Raw genomic sequence first — 12,484 nt, forward strand, 5'->3', positions numbered from 1 at the left:
TTTATTCCAGATTATTGTTGATGTTTTTGTTAATTATTTAAGTCAGAATTTTTTGCTATTGTATATTTTAACTGTTAAAACTGACACCTAGGAAGGCAGATTCGGTTTGTAAATACTCACTTTGTAACTTCTCATTTAAAATTGTAAGTATTAAGTACTTGTTACAGAATCCTTTCTTTTCTGTTTTTAAAAATTTGTTTCCAAGATTCTCAAAATGGTCATAGCAAAGTAGTATAGGTGGGGACAGAGATGGAGAGAGGTAGTGTGGCTCATGTACAAACTGTGAGCACTTTCATGGCTGTGTTTACGCTGGAAAAGCCGCTGAAGAGTCCAGGATAAAACAGGGGTGGCTTTGTATGCAGTTGAAAGCCAGCTTTCTTGCCTGGTGAAGCCTGGTGGGCGTGACAGGTAGATGATCAAGGTCGAATGGAGGTTATTGGCTGCACAGAGCGCTGTGTCTGAGAACTGGAGAATATCGCCATGGGAAATGCTTGGTGCCAGGAACAAAGCAGAGGAGCTGGGGACCCTGTGTGTTAAGGAATTTCCAGCCCTCGGAGTGGGAAGATCAGACTCTGCATTCAGATCTGAGTTTGAATTCATCCTCTTTAGTTTACTTGTCCTCTGACTTTTGTCAAGCTATATACCCTATTTCACTTCCTGTTTTCTTATCTCTCAAAATAGGAGAATTACAGCCTGCTGCCAGATTGTTTGATCAGGTTAAATAATTAGTGTCTATAAGATGCCACGTACAGTCACAAGCTCAGTGAGAAATGGGCTGTCACCTGTTCTTCTGCAACTCAGTGCTTGACATGTGGGAAAGCCAGTCCCTAATTTGTGTGTGATGCAAGTAGGAACAAAATTAATGTCTTGCCTTTCCATAGCAGTATACTTACAGCTTTGCTTCATTTACTTCTTTCCTCCTTTCCTTTCCCCTTTCCCATCCTCCACCAAAAGATCCTGAGACTCTCTCAGAATAGTAGATTCAAATTACTTTAAAGGTTGGCTCATCCTCATGAAATGATAGTAACATAAAAAAAATCTGTGCACATCCCACAATACATTGTATTTGATTTACACACACACGTGTGCACACATACACACACACAATCAGGCTACCTTCCACTTGCAGAGGGATAAGGACCACTTTTTCTGAGTTTTCACTCACTGAGCTTGAGAACAATGTCTCTTACACAGACTTTCACCAGGCTTCGTGCATGGTGTTTTTAATTGAATTTCGGCTTGGTGGCCATAGATATAGTCTCCTAATAGAAGAGAGAAAGTGGAGACATAGACATTCCGCTGAGATATTGGTGTCATCATATTTTAGTTGGAAAGGACTTAAGACAGCATAGAGTCGTAATATTATATGGGTGAGAATCCATGATGTTGTAACTTGGACAAGAACATGGACCTTCTGCCGTCTTGTCCACAAAGGTGAAGAGGCAACTGGGCAGGGGATGGTAGGGATCCTTCTTGCTTGAGTTCCATGTTCTTGCTAGTTTTCATTGCTCAGTTGCCTTTAGTTTATGTCCATGAGGCCTCTCATGGGAAGGTCACTCTGTCCTGATAGATTGAGTTTCTTATCAGCAAAAAGCTCTGGACCCACTCATATTTCCCAGAGTTTTCTGCTGACCTGCTGACACTTTATATAATTGAGACCTAAGAAACTACAGAATATAAAATCCTTATTGTTATTGTTTGCCCTCGAGTTCCATAGGAAGGGGTGCTGTCTCAGGCTGTCTAAAGCCAGATCTGAACAAAGATAGGGTGACAGGCTGTGCTGCTGGTCCTCCACAGTTGAAGGGGATTTCCAACTTAGCTTTATATTCAAGGCAGATGAGTTCAAATCTTGCCTTTACCAGTTATTATCTTTGTGAATTTGGGGAGAAACTGTACTTTTTTGTGTCCAAATTTGTTTATCTGTAAGTAAGTTCAGTATTTATTTTAAGGTTTCTGTTTTAGAATTGAATGAGCTAATACTCTCATTTATACCTAAACTAGTGATCTCATGGTTCTATGCTGGTGCCTTGGTAGTTGATTACTAAGGGACTCCGCAGTGAGATTGGGGGTGGGGGACCCTGGATAATAGAGCTTATATTCCAGGATATGCTTGTAAAAGACTGGATGTGCAGTGGATTTTTAGTAAATATCTACTCCTTTCCTAATCTGCATTGATTGTGTATATATCTTTATACTAATATATGAACAATTTTTATTGCAATTTAAATATCTTTGTAGTATTTACAATATCTAGTTATAAAAATACGTGAAATAAAAAGATTTGAATTTATTTTCTTTTCAATAAGCAAAACAAAATAAAATAGAAAAGAAAAAAGTTTTGAAGGAGTAGAAATAATTTTATTTCTGTGGAATCAATTCCTTGTAATAGGTTTTTTGTTCATGTTGTTAAAAAGCATATAAAATTGATAGGTGGTGAAATACTGGAAATGAGGAAACAGTGGAGACATACTACCTCTAAGGCAGTCAATTTGTTACCAAGTCCAAACTCGTTCTGCTTGCTGCATGACAGGCCGATTAATCGGGAGATGAGATGTTGGAGTAAGGAAAAGAGACTTTATTTGTAAAGCTGGCAGACCCAGAAAATGGCATATTGTTATCCAGTAGAACTCTCTTCCCCAGGGCAGAATTCAGTCTCCTTTTATACTAAAAAGCGGCAGGGATGTGGCTGGTTGTTGCAAACTTCTTGCTGTATGAATTGTTTGTCCTTGAAATCCTTTGTTCCTGCAGCTGTCCATGTGGGTCAAATTATGGTGCCCCTGTAAAACCTCCAAAAAAAAAGAAAGGTTATTCACTATTTTACAACTTGCCATCTATACATAAGTGTAGAAGAGCAAATATCCTTAAAGATCAGAGCCCGGAGAATAGGCCCTCCTGGATATTTCAGGCTAAAGGCAACTTTCTTTTACAAAAGGTGCAGAGATAGCAAGTCTGAGCCTAGAAAACAAGGTACAGGATTAAAGCCAAATGAACACATCTAACATGGAGTGAAATTTGTTCTTTCTATTACAATTTCTTTTTCTCCCTCATAAATAATTTTAGTAAGAAACATGAGCAATTTTTTTATTTTTGCTTCTTAATAAAGGACTACAACTACAATTTAGTGAGCAGGGATGCTGTGCGTGCCTTGGTGTCACAGCAAACTCTTGTTGGTGGTGGTCGACCCTGCAACATGCCTGATGCCCCGTGAGTGTTGGTGAGGGTCCCCCTAACCAGGGGCTCTATTCAGGAACCACCATATGCGCGTTGACCTCTGGCACCTCTTTTTCAGCTGCAGGAAATTTTTTCAGATTCTATGATAGAAAAATCACTCCAGCTAGGGATAATCAGGGAGTAAAGGAAGAGGAAAAGGGCTTGAAGTAGAGTAGAAGAGAAAGACAGAAGCTCAGGGAGCCTGGGGGCTTGGCAGCGCTGCCTCGGGAGAGAGAGGAGCAGAGGTGTGGATGGGACCGGCTACAGAACCAGCTCCTGCAGCTTTCCCTGCACCCAAGCCACACAGCTTTTAATAGGGCCCAGGACTCTCTCCTGGCTGGATGTCACCCTGGGCAGAACCTTGAGAATCGAAGGTAAGGGGTGGGCAGCACTCACCTAGGGGGTCACTGAGGACTTTGGTCAAGTCCACATTGACTTTTCCAGTCATGTGCCTTCACCTGTTCTTTATCTCAGGATCTGAGAAGCAGGAGCAAGGAACTCAGGGAGAGATGCAGGAAGATATCTGACTGTGTTAAGAGACGACAGTCACAGTGACACTGGGAGCGAAGACACTTGCAGCAAAGTAAAATAACTTCACAACCATTGCATCAGAGCTGCATGTGTGAGAGAGCCTAAGCCTGTCTCAGAGTGCAGGGGACAAGCGGAATGGAATGGTAAAATTAACACTGACAATTGAAATTTTGTTAAATAGCCTGCTACTTTTAATTTTATCACTTCAATGTATGCAGGTGTATTTCTATGAGCATTTATAGGTTCACACAACCCCACCAGCCCCTCTTGCCCCCATGGGGGATGGGATTTCTCAAGCACAGTGCCCCTCCTGCTTGCTTGGGCCACGCTGCGGGTCCTCACCTGGGGCCGGACTGCTACAGTACACTGAGTCCCCGAGGCACGGCCTGGGATACATGACAGGAACAACTGTGCTCTTGGCTGAGGGCCTCCATTTCCCCCTGCAGTGTAAGAATGCCGGTGACTCAGTTAGAAGCATGCATCCAAGCCGTCCTTCCGTGTCATCACCATCTAGAAGCGGTGCCTGAATCTTCTGAATTTCTGCAGAATGTGGTTTACAATCACCTTGAACAAGTGAGTGTGTGTCCTCTTTCAAGTGGAGGAGTTACTGCCGTTTTCCTGGAACTTACTCACCACTAGTCCATCTGATTTTTCTGTGCTAGGATTCAGTATGGCCTGCTAATAACTCTGCAGTCAGATCTAGAAACCCTGATGAAGAGGATTATTTATTTTCTTTCTTTATATGATAGTATTTTACTTTCAAATTTCTGAGTTTTCAGTTCTTGGAGGAATTTTTTCGGGGGTTGGAGAAACAACTTTGCTCTTACCATCTTTGTGACCTGTTGCTATATGCGTCTCACCTGTCTTCTGTCACTTGTGAGGCGGTTCTATTTTTGACCCTGTCCGGGTTGTTCATATTTTAAAACATAAAATCTGTAAAAGTACAGTCCCTTTTACTCCGAAGACATTCCACAAATACTCCTTTAATCTGGGTATGGTTTTAAGAAGACACAATAATTAGAATATATACTTGCAGGTTGCCAGTGCAAAATCCCCAAATTAATAGTCGAGCTCAACATCTAAAATCTTTCTAATCTACCATGGATTTGTATGGATAAGTGAAGTAGTTTGCTAAGAACTCAATCCTCCCAAGCTGATGCTCTGCCAGATGGTGGAGCCGAGGGACGAGGGTGTGTCCTGCCCTTACTGAGCTGACAGTTTCATGGCAAGGACCTTCACCAGGTGAAGAAATTGAAGTTTCTTCTAAGAACAGTGGGTCTGAAATGAGTCCAAAAGCGTGGGAGAGACACAATCACATTTGTCTCAAGTAGGGGAGAGTGGCTGTGGGGCCACCTGGGAGACTCATGAGTCCAGGTGGGCAGTGTTGTTGGCTTCCAATTGAGCGGTGGGACGGTCAGTGGGTAAAAGCGAACAGATTGAAGGCATGTTTAGATGGTAAAGAGGAAAGGATCAATGCTGTCTGTGAAGGTAGGATGGAGTAAGGCCCAGGTTTCTGGGTGGATTAATGAGTTAAATAATGGTCCTGCTGTGTTCTGAGGAGGGAAAGCAGCAGAGGGAGTTCTGGGGGAAAACTGATGAGTTCAGCTGTGGGTAAAGTGAAAGGCTGTTAGATGTGTGGTCTGGGAGCTCTGGTGAGAGCCAGTAGTGAGTAGGGGGCGGGGAGAGAGACTTTCAAATCATTTTGTCTTGTGAAAATACATACAAGAATGAGTAATGACACAACCCCTGTATATTCTGGATTTAAAACCCAGTAACATTTTGCTATATTGACTGCAGGGGTTCTTAATTTTTTAATAGAAATAAAATAAATAGAAACAAAATAGTGGAGTTAATGAGTATCTTAGAGTTGATGTGTGTCCTTGTATGTATTTTCATACCTCATCTGTTTATAAACATAATCTACAAAAAGTTAACTTGCTTAGCATTAGAGTTAAACAGAGGGACGTGACACACTCTGTTGGTGGTTCAAGGTGATTTCTTGGGCAAATTATGTAGCCTCTCTGTGCCTTAGTTGCATCTTCTGTGACTGCCCCCATGCCCCTCATCACAGCTGATTTCCTAGACTTGAAGTTGGGAGGGAGGCTGCTGAAGGGAGTAAGAGGTGGCAACTGCTAGGGTCACTGAAGAGAGAGACAAAAACAGATTAAAGCCGAGAAACTGAGTGCTAATACCCTCAAAGGAGAAAGAATCCCTTAGTTTTTTGAGCCACTTAGCCTAAGAGAACGAAAATCATGTGGATCCAAAGCTCTTGAGCATATGAGTATTGTGGGTGGGAGGGTTTCATCAGAAAAGGGTTGAGAAAAGGCCTTTTGGTTTCCTTTTACGTTTCCAGTAAGGATGAGGCGCAGAAGAAAAACCACCCGTTTCACAGTAGAAGGTGCTGTTTTGTGCGAAACTGTCCGAAGGTTGGAAACCATTCATCAGTGGTGCTGGCAAAAGAAGAGACTTCTGGATTGGGTGGGGCACTTGCTGTGACTTCCAGGTGACCTGCTGGCTGGGGGCTGTGAGGCGGGCAGTAGGTTTGCAGTGTGACCTGGGTATAATCCCTGGCATTGAGGCTGCTGATCTGACTAGCAGAGCTGGGCAGACACCGTCCTAACGGGGCTGCTCGGGATGAGGCCTGGGACACCTGCCATGCTGAGGGCGAGAGGAGAGCTCCCCTGAGGTTGTGTCCCTGTGAAGATTAGAAACGTCCTCCTGCAGGGGAGGAAGAGCCTCTGAGCAGCGGGCCGGATGCACAGGCAAGACCAGCCTGAGCACGGAGATTTCAGGAAGCCGGAATTCATACAGGCCCGAACAGCCTTGTTCCTGAGAAACTGGAGGGAAAAGATGCTGCAAATGCAGGCTAAGTTCAGACACTATTGTGTGTCATGAGTGATAGGAAAAGATTGTTCAGGCAGCCACGAGAGAACCCTGTGGTTGTCCCAGTTGGGCGTCACACAGGAGGGAGGAGCAGAGTTATATACTTTGCCACTTATTAGCTGTGTGACTTTGAGCAATATCACCCCACTTCTCTCTATATATATCTACATCTGTAAAGAGACACAGTGACAAGCTCGTGTCATCAGAATGCTTTGTTTAGCTCTGATCCTCTTTGTCCAGTCCTGTCAGTGCTGCCCTGCAAGGTTCTGCAGCGGCTGCTCTTGCCCTGTGATGGGAGGGCATAAAAGGGCATTGTAGCACCCGAGGGCAGAAAGGGGTTGCTTTAAAAGCAGACATGTAGCGTCCTGCAGCTGCAGACCTGCAGGCAGTTTGGTTCATGGTCGTGGAGAGGACTTTGGAGGCCTTAGCGTCGTCTTAAGACTTGTTTTCCCTTGGGGACCTGATTTGCCTTTGCAGATTAATGTTGAAGATTTGGGCTTCTGGCAAAGCTGTTTTCAGAGATGGGTATATACGTAAAATATCATATAAAATAAAATGATTTATTTAACGTGAGCGACTTTGCAGCTGTTGGGAAGAGCTGTGTTGGCCTGGTCTCCACGGAGGACACCAAGGGTCAGCAGAGCGTGCGGGAGGGAAGGCAGCCTGCAGTGCTTCTGCGGGGGGTTCTCCCCAGCATGGTGCTCTGCTGAGTTGACTCTTCTCTGAGTTTGGTTGCCAGAGGAGCAGACAGCAAAGTAATGAGTTCTGGAGGGATTGTATAATGACAGGAAGAAATAGGAACCTGGAGATTTTCTGGACTAAAACACGCTTTTGGTTCCTGATTCAGTGTGTTCCATTACAGAATTGATGAGTTGTGTCTATTCTGGGACTTCATTGAAATAAACGTTCAGCCTAAATGTTAAGGGCTTTGGTTTATTTGGCTGGAGGACTCGAGCCGGGATGACAGCCTCTCAGATCACTCTGAGGGACTGCTCCCAAGAGGTAGTGGAGGAGCTAGGATAAATAGAATCTTTACAACAAAGATCAGGTAATTGGAACAATAAAATATTGCTTGTTATCTAAAGAAAACCAGATATCTCAAGTTCAAGTATTTAGTGGTTTTCTATGTATGGTGGGAAGCAAACATTTGGGTCATTGAATTCATTCCTTTGGCAAGCACCTGGCTATCTAGGGCCAGTATCCTGTCCTTTCTTGCACTGAGTCTGCTCAGAGGGCACCACTGTGAGTGGCCGAGAGGCCGGGCTGTAGGCATGAACTCGCTGGGGGTTGGCAGCAGCCGCTGATGATTTGGATTCAGCATTCTTTGTTTACTGACATGGTTGCAGTATTTTCATGCACATTGTAGTATTTTCATTCACAGTGTTCCCCCTTGGTCCTAAATTCGACCAATATTTTGAGAGACATTTCATGACCAATTTTGTCCCACGGTGCTAGGATGGCTCATTCCTAGTTCAGGTGAAGAATCTTCTGAGTTGCCATTCAAGGTGTTAGTTTTTTTTAATCAGGCCCTGTTGATACTAAAAGTTCTCTGGATCACCTGTCTTACTACTCTATTATGATCCAGGAAGTGTTTACCCATCTTTGCTCATTCCCATACCTAGAATCACACTATTATATTTATTTTATTCAGGGTTATAAATTTTATCTGTTTCTTCAAGATGTTTAGCCATCATCCATCTTGTGGGCCTAGTTACACATTGGGAAATGTAACAGACAACAATTTTATAAAATAGACAGGATATAAGTAATACAGCTAGTAACGTTAATAAAGTCACGAGTAAGAATTTAATAGTCGAGAAGTTGTATTTTTGGGTTAAAATTTTGCTTGTGTTTCTGAGTTTGATCCTATGAGAAAGTTCATATTTATGGTCAGGGTCAGAGCAGGTATTAATTGGCCAGTTGAAATCTCCCACCTTGTAAGATCAACAGTGGCCTAAACAGAACTATAAATTCTTTTTAGAATAACGTTTCTGAGGGCTATCTAGTTAGAGCCTTGTATTAGGGAAACCCACCAAGGTAACACAGAAGTACTAGACATAGGTAATTTATCATAAACTTAACAATTGGAGTAGTTCACAATCAAAGGTTGGAGAAATTATCAAAGTAATTGGTATACAGTCCTGGTCCGGTGTCTTGGGTCAGCAGTCTAGCTCAGATGTCGTCTTCTTCTCATCCTGGTCTGGTAGCTTTTTCTCCATTTGGGCATTGTTTTAAGGTGAGCAGCGCTCTATAGGCCAGTGCACTGCAGGGGCTGTTTCAGATAGGAAATGAATCCGAGACTCCGTTTCCTTCAGCTTTGGTGTGTATGGTCTAGTTAAGAGTATCTGAAAAAGGGTCTTTCCATTCAGGTTGGAGACAGTTCTTTAAGTCATGCCTGTTGCAGTATGTATAATCCCCTGGCTGCAGGTCATGGGGCATTGGAATTTTACCCAAGGATAGATTACTGAGCTTCAGAATCAAACCTAGAGTATTCTTTTCATAATTCAATTAAACTGTACAGCAGTGTGACATAACAGCAAGGAATGATCTGGGAAGTGTCTTAGTAAATATGGACCTCAATTAACAAAACTAGAATTTAATATCGACTAAAATATAATTTTTTTCTCTCTAAAGTTACCCTCAGTTTTCTCAAATATAGCCAAATCAAGATTAATTTCTTTACAAATTAAATCTGATTATTTGATCATATAGGCTTTTTAAATTGACTGTGTTGGAAGTTTTAATACGGAGTCTCAGGGTAGAATGTTAATAAGGTTTTCTAAGGCCAAGAAAGCCACGTCAAGGCTTTTCATGGATTTTTGCCTTACAGATTTAGGTAAATTCTTTTCTCTTTAAAATCCTTAAAATACCTTTATACTCCTATATCTCTTAGGAGATGATCTCCCTAATTTGTCTGATAGAGCCACTGGGGACCTAAGTATTTTTAGTCTTTTGAGGGATCAGATAGAGAGAAAAGATAACTGTTCCAAGTCTGTATACATAGTTATAATTTATCAAATTGCTGTGAACCATAACTAGCTTAAGGAGAAGAGATTCTTTATGTCTGGGAAACAGGTTAAAAGGCAGTAGTATTTCAAACAATATCAAAAATTATAACCATATTCAGCTGGTTAATCAGTCCCATGTAACTAATTCTTTTAATGAGAGTTTTCATTAGAACTTTAAAATGTCTTACCCAGTTTAGTTCAGTGCTGTAGTTTGAAATTTATTAGAAATCAGTAAATCTCCTTGAAGAGAAAGCATTTTGCAAAACCATCAGAAGAAAACAATTAACTGTCTATAAATGACAAAAGATTTAAAAGCATGGTTAAACACCGTTACACTATAATCAATAAAGAAACCTGTTCACTATACCCATAATTATCACTGGTAACATTTCAGATAAACCAGAATTTTAGGGAGTCCATATAATTTCTACAATACCTATATTAATAATATTTCTCATTCAATATAACCTTAGAAGTTTTATGATTCATTTGACAATTCCATGTTATTTAAAATGCCAAATGAAACTTTATAGTTAAAAATCTCTCTTTGGGATGTTTCAGGGGCCTTCTGTAGCATCCCAAACTTAACTGGAGATTAAAAGAATTTTAATTAATTAAATTAATTTTTATTTAATTAAGTAGAATTTTATATTTGGGGAGCTTTTTGAAAGATTTCAGAACACTTGATCAGATAAACATATAGATCACTGTAAAGTAGTACTAATTCATTAACAAGAAAATACGTCAAAAGTAAAGGCAGAACAGATCAGCTAAGTGGTATAAGAAGTTTTACAATCTGTTACTGAAGGTGGATTAATATTTTAAGAAAATTTTTTCCTCTTAACAGAGAGAAAACCAAATCTAATCTTGTTCCAGCTAACTTCTAAGATTCATTTACGTTGCCCAATTTGATTCTAAACTTAGCCAATTCTGACCACGTACAAAACTTTCCTCAGGGTTCCTTTTCCACAAGCCTTCCACAGCTTTCTATACTTATATTAGTGTGTCCCTTATTTTGTCTTCCATTCAGAGGTAACCAGCTTCAGGAGAAAGTCACTATTTTTCATTAACAAAGTATTATTCCATTCTTACATCTTCCTTTACGCATTTATATTACTTTCCTAGGATACTGAGATCATTCCCTTACTAATAGAGACTATTTCTGTGTGACACCAACCATTTATTAATATTTCTAAACACCTTTAGTTTCACTGTAAGAGGAAGTTAAATGTTAAGTAATTCATATTTCAATCTTATTTTATCTGAAAATGGCATAGATATTTAATAAAATCTTGTCATTTAACTTAATTTAGCACAACTCTAGAATTTAAAGATATCAAACATTTAGAGATTATTTTAAGCATACATTTTAAAAATATATTTTAAATATTTACCCAAAGCTCTCATCTCATTTGCATTTAATTTACTTAAAATTTTACCACAGCACATTACTGTTATTTTTTTTTTTGACAAATCTGCAACAGATATAACAGGATCTTATTTGACTTTCATTAAACCTAGGTACAGTAAAGGTATTATAGTTAAGATGGATGATTTTAAAGATGTCTACATTTATTAGAACATACTTAAACTAAACAATATCAAATATTACCTTAATATTGAATATTTTCCAATTCACATGACACTGAAAGTCAATTTGTTAAGTTTTTATTTTAAAAATACTTAATTTTTAAGCTCTTATATTTTTACATCAATTAAGCAGAGCTCTTTGACTTCGAAATTTTTTTTTTTTAGCAGTAGAAATATCTCACTTCTATAATCTGTATGCAGGCTTATAAACAGACAAAAGCTAGAGATCTCATAGCTTCACTTTAAAACTTACTTATATTTATAATAATAGTTGGAGTAAGCTGAATTTGCTTGCTCAAATCACTAAGGCTTACTATTTATGAAACAGATAAATAAGATTTCCTCACAAAGTCTGAAGGACCCGTCAGAGTTCTGAGTTCTAAAATGCCAAAAATTTCATGGCCTCAAGTTTTATTTCGTTGAGCTAATTAGGCTCAGTCCTAGGTCACTGTTTGTTGTATTTATATTTCTGATCTGCAAGACAAAGACACTCTCTTCCAGGTCCCCAGATAAATGCTCTGTCACCCAGACCCAATTTTATCTCCTTAATTGGCATTTTTGTATCAGTGAGAAGAGCTGTAAACAAAGAATTCCATGTTTTAAAACTAAGGTTTTCTTTATTTTGTCTTCCAAAGCTTGCATAAGACATTTATTAAGGTCTCTTTTCCTTGAGTTATAAGTTAAACCCAGGGTAAACCTATATTTTTTTTTTAGCTACTCAAATTACTTTTTAGATTTACGTTATATTGGACGTCTCAAGTAACTATATTGGTTTCCTTTAATTTGTTCAATTAATATTTTCAGAGGGATAGACATGTGCCCAGCCTTATAATACCAAGAAGGGGAAGCGTTTTTCCACTGAAACATATCTATCCCACAACATAAGCAAAAGGTTTATATAAAGACCATCTAAATATACCAATTTCACAAACTTTTATCTCAATTTTATTAAATCTTATACCTTTAATTTTTATATTTATTAAGTTTAATCAATAATTCTTATTTCTAGAAGGAGTGACAGAAACCTTTTTTTTGTGGGTGTACATTGTATATAATTTTATAGAAGTCTCTAGGATGCCCAAGTTTCAGCCAAAGAGCTTAGGCCCTTCTCGATTTTTAATTTCATTAATTGGTCTGTTGTCCCAATCCTTGATCAAGTATTTCAGTCTACATATAAATATATGTTAAACTGTGGTAAATAAAACGGACTTGTTTGAACTTTAATGTTGGGGGGGAGTAGGTGAACTCTTTGGCCCTTTTTT

General features: G+C 39.6%; 1 protein-coding gene across 1 annotated transcript in view; it reads left to right on the plus strand.

The window, feature by feature from the left end:
• Positions 1 to 12,484, plus strand: part of LOC140694962 (uncharacterized) — a 79,975-nt gene that overhangs the window by 32,467 nt on the left and 35,024 nt on the right. The window lies entirely within an intron of this gene.

Source organism: Vicugna pacos, unplaced genomic scaffold (genome assembly GCF_048564905.1).
Source record: "Vicugna pacos unplaced genomic scaffold, VicPac4 scaffold_114, whole genome shotgun sequence".
Classification (NCBI taxonomy): domain Eukaryota; kingdom Metazoa; phylum Chordata; class Mammalia; order Artiodactyla; family Camelidae; genus Vicugna; species Vicugna pacos.